This window comes from Lipotes vexillifer, unplaced genomic scaffold, assembly GCF_000442215.2.
Source record: "Lipotes vexillifer unplaced genomic scaffold, Lipotes_vexillifer_v1.1 scaffold390, whole genome shotgun sequence".
In the NCBI taxonomy this organism is placed as follows: Eukaryota; Metazoa; Chordata; class Mammalia; order Artiodactyla; family Lipotidae; genus Lipotes; species Lipotes vexillifer.
Genome location: NW_006784503.1, coordinates 590,320 through 595,709, shown reverse-complemented (window position 1 = coordinate 595,709; position 5,390 = coordinate 590,320).

Here is a 5,390-nt window from a genome sequence, read left to right as displayed (position 1 = left end):
TTGTTCAAGAAATACTGATTTAGCACCTATTATTTACCAATTACTGGGTCATACACTAAAGACAGACTGTTATAAAAAACAAGTTCTCTGTCCTCATGGTATAATGTTAATAACTGTAATTTAAATAAGTCCCAAATGTTTTCACACACCCTACTTTATTGACTCCTGATAATGACCATGTAAGGTAGGTACTGTGACTATCAAAAGAATTTCACTGATGGGAATATTTATGACCTGAGATACTAAAAGAGTGTCTTACCTTGCATAATTCCAAATCCTCTACCAATATAGAATACCTCCTAATCGAAGATTTTCTTCAACTATCAATACAAAGAACGGCCAAGCTGTGGGTCCCCATGACAAAACTGTTAGCAGATGTTGCCTTTTCATTGTTTTTAGGGCTCAAGTCAGAATACGCATTGTCCATTACCAAATCATACCAAATTTTTTACCCTTGCCATTTCAAATAGCCTGCATTATACCTCCTCTTCCATCAGTGCACATAATTGAGAGCTGACTTGGAGTTAGAGAAAGCTTATATTGAACAATTTCCTTAACCTAAAAGAGTTTCTTTCATTCTTACAATTTTCTGCTTTTTGCTTGAGCCAGAGAATAATAAATGCTTGATTACTTGTTCTTTTATAGCTGCAAGTATTGTCTGTTTCTAGAAAACAGGGATGTTTGTATATTACATTTTACAAAAGATTAGATATATCACCTCATTACCTGGGGAGTATGCCTCCATACATAATCTATCCCACAATCTTTCTTCTATCCTACCTACTTCAATTATCTTTCTCCTCTTCTTATTGCTTGGCATGTATTGCCTGAATTACTAGGCCATGAAATGTCCTTTTTCCTATAACTCAGTCTCTGACATGTCCAAATCTTCCTGTGAGAGCTATCAAAAAATAAACACTTCATTCTTTACAGAATTAATAAGATGTATGGTCTTAATCGCAAACTTTTTAGCTAATTAAAATGAAATTGGAATGCACATGGTAGAAGTAAATGTCTAAACTCGCTGCTGGAAATATTTATGACTTTTAAATTTTATATTTTTAAAATTGTACTGCTACTTGTTTATTCAAATATATACAAATATATTGAATCCTCTTGCACAAAACAATGAAGGTAGAAAAAATAATTTTATTCTTCATTGCTGTTTGTGGCTCTCTGCCATAGTGATTTTAATTTGTGATTATAATTCATTACGAACAAGAAAGATTTCTGATTCTCACTAAATCTGTTTTCATTTCATTTTACATGAACAATGGAAATCGCATTCCTAAAGCACAAGCACATGATTTCTGCACGTTAAAAACTAAATAAGCTCAAATACATAAGAGCATCTGAAGATATTTATGACCATTTTCAAGCAGCACCTTAAACTCTGTTCATATACAAAGATCAATTATGCATATTAAAAAGCCATTAGGTCAAATTAAGGCTTGGATTACATGTGAATGTGAATTAATCCTGATTGCTTTTTTAGTATTACAACGTTTGAAAATGTAAACAACTATCTCATGGGTGCTATCTAATATATAATCATTATTTTGGCTAATACTGAAAGTTATGTTTATAACTATTTCTCTGACATGTGTTTGAACGTTCATAGATAAATACATAAATTCTATGAGACTAAAGTCCCCACTCATAGGGAGATAACTGGTCCATCTATTATTCTCAGGCTTTCAGATTTCTAAAATGTTACTATCACTCTCACAGGTACTTTTTTGATGAGTTTATTCTTCTCTTTCCCCCTGGCATTGATATGATTACAACTCTTTTTTCAAATGTACTAATGTGGGTGTTTGAACTTGACAAAAAAAGAACATGACTTGCCTGCAGAGATAATTAGCCTAAATACAAATAGGCACAGTGAGCTTGATAATGGTGCAATGTAAACTTTGCAAAATGAAATGAAAAGAGAAAAACAAGTTAAAAAATAAAACAGAACATCCAAGAACTGCGGGGCAATGTCCAAAGAAGTAACATAGGCATAACTGGAATGTCAGAAATAAAAAGGGAGAGAATGAAGCAGAAGGAATCTTTGAAACATAATCATGAATTTTCCAAATTGAATGATATACAACAAGCCACAGTTCTAGGATGCCCAGAAAATACCAGATAGAATAATTACTAAAATAAACCAGCAAGAGTCCTAAGCATATCATTTTCAAATTTCAGAATACCAAAGATGAAGATGAAGTCTAGAAAGGACCAAGAGAACTGGGGTTGGGCAACACCTTACCTATAGAGGAACAAGAGTCAATTACAGAAGAGTTCCTAGAAACCATGGTTTCTAAGTGGTTCTTTAACCACCACTTAGAGAGTGGAGTTAAATACTTAAACTATTGAAAGAAAAAAATATAGACTTATATCCACATTAAATTGCTATTCTTCAAATTGAAGGAAAAGTAAAGATTTTCTCAGTTAAACAAAAGCTGTGGGAATTCACTGCCACTAAATCTACCCTGAAGGAAATGTTGAAAGAAGTCCTTCAGGCAGATGGATACATATAGGTCACATACTTAGATCTGCATAAACAGAAGAGTATCAGATAAAGAATAAATAAATGTAATATCAAATCTTTACTTTAAAAAAATTTTAATTGATATTAAAAATAAATGATTTTTAATTGGTTATATTAAAAACATATTGGTGGCACATGGGTAAGTAAAAGTAATGAAAGCAATATCACAAGGAGCGATAGGTAGAAATTGGGAATACTCAGTTATAAGTCCCTGCACTACACGTGAAATGGTACAGTGTTATTTGAAGGTGAATTTAGATAAGATAAAAATGTATATTGCAAATTCTAGGGCAAGCACTATTTTTAATACAATTGTTATGCTAATAAAGGTGATAAAAATGGAATCATACAAAATGCCTAACAAAAACCAGAAAAGGGAAAAAAGAGGTAGGGGAAGAAACAACAAAAAATCCAATAAATATTAAGTACTAACTAAACTAGCTAACTAGCCATTAAGTTACTAACTTGATACCAATCTAACTGTATCAATAATTGCTTTAAATGTGAATGTTTCAAATACACCAAATAAAAGACAGAGATTGCCAGATGCTACAAAAAATTAAGAACAAACTGTATGTTATCTAAATAAGTCCCACTTTACATACAAAGACACATTTAGGTTAAAAGAATGGAGAAAGATATACCATGCTAACACTTAACAGAAGAAAGCTGGAATAACTAATTATTTTCAGACAAAGTATTTTTCAAAAAATGATTAATTGTTGAGGATAAAGAGGGGCATTACATCATGAAAAAGGTGTCAGTTCTCAAAGAATCTAACGTTCTTAAATGTGTATGAAGATAACAACAGAAGGTCAAAATATATCAGGCAAAAACTGACAGAACAGCAAAGATAAGTAGATAACTCCACTAATATTGTCAGAGACTTCAAGAAGCCACCTTGGTAATTGATAGATCAAGTAGGCAGAAAATCAGTAAGGACACAGCTGACCTGAACAGCACTATCAATCAACTTGATCTAACTGGATATCTAATGGATATGCCATCCAACAGCAGAATACACGTTTATTTCAAGTTCACATGAAACATTCATCAAGATAGACCTCATCCTGGGCCACAAAACACAGCTTTAAAAATGTAAAGAATAGAAATTATACAGTGTGGTTTCAAATCAAAATGGAATTAAAGTAAAATTCAGTAATAGAAAAACAGCAGAAAATCCCCAAATACTTGCAAAGTAAATATCACACAACTAAATGACACATGAAGTCAAAAAAATCTCAGAAAAAGTTAACTTTTTTCAACTAAAGTAAAATTAAACCTCAACATTTCAAAATCTGTGAGATGCAGCAAAAGCAGCACTTAGAAGGATATTTATAAATTCATACATTAGAAAAAAATCTAAAAGTTATACCTTGTGTTTCCCCTTTAGCAAACTAAAGAAAGAAAAGAAATTTAAGCCTAAAGAAAGCAACTGAAAATAAAAAGTAAATAAAATTTAGGAAAGATATCAGGGAAATTGAAAAAATGAAAATCATGGAGTAAATCAACAAACCCAAAAGCAGGTTATTTGAAAAGATCATTAAATGTGATAAAACTCTAGCCAGTCTAACCAGAAAAAAAAGAAGAGAAAACTATGAATACTAGATATGAAAAAGGGATTATCTCTACTTATCTGATGAGATTAACGGGATAATAAATTCTATAAACAACTCCATGCTCACAAATTTAATTACTTAGATGAAATCTACCAATTTCTTGAATTTCGCATAAACTGCGAAACTAATTTCGCATAAACTGTGAAACTCACATATGAAGAAAAAGATAATATAAAACCTTACATCTATTGAATCGATGACTAATAACATTCCAAATAAGAAGGCATCATATCCAAATTGTTTCACTGGTGAATTCTACCAAATATTTAAAAGACAATATCAATTCTTCATGATCTTCTCCAGAAAATAGAAGCAAAGGAAATCATTCCTAACAATTTCTGAGTCCAGCATTACAAACCAGATAGAGATATTAGAGAAATGAAAGTTACAAACAATAAATCTCATTTAACTTAGATGAAAAAATCCTTGTATTATTGGCAAATCAAATTCCACAGTTCATAAAAAGGATTATACAAAGTGGTAAAGTAGAATTTATTCCAAGTACGCAAGGCTATTTCTACAGTCAAAAGTCAATCAATGTAATCTACCACATCAATAGGCAAAAAACAAAAACAAAACAAAAAACATCATATGCTTATATCATGATTACATCAATTGATACAGAAAAAGCATCTGACAAGATCCAAAATGATAGAAAATTACTGTCATTAATGATAAAAGATTTTTCAGAAAATTAAAAATAAAGAGGAACTTCTCCAACCATTCATTCCTATTTAGCACCATGCTGTTAGTCTTAACTGGTGCAATAACATAAGAAAAAGGAAAAAATATATACAGATTGGTAAAGAAGAAATAAAACTGCCTTTATTGATAGATGATTTGATTGGTCATGTAGAAAATCCCAAATATTCAACAAAAAGTTCTTGGAACTAATAAGTGAGTATATGACGATCACAGCACAGAAGGTTAACATAAAAAGTTCCATTTATTTAACATTCTGGAAACAGGAAATTCTAGAGTCATTAAACATATCAGTGGTTGACCTGGGTTTAGATTCAGGAGAGGGTTGAATAGGTGAAGCAGTGGGGATTGTTAAGGCAGTGAAACTTTTCTGTATAATGCTGTAATGGTTGATACATGACACTGTGAATTTGTTGAATCCCATAGCACTTTATAGTACAAAGAGTGAACGTTAATGTATACAAATTAAATAGAGATATGTAGATAAAAATAGAGAAATATGCTTTAGGTGATGGTTGGAATTCCGGAAT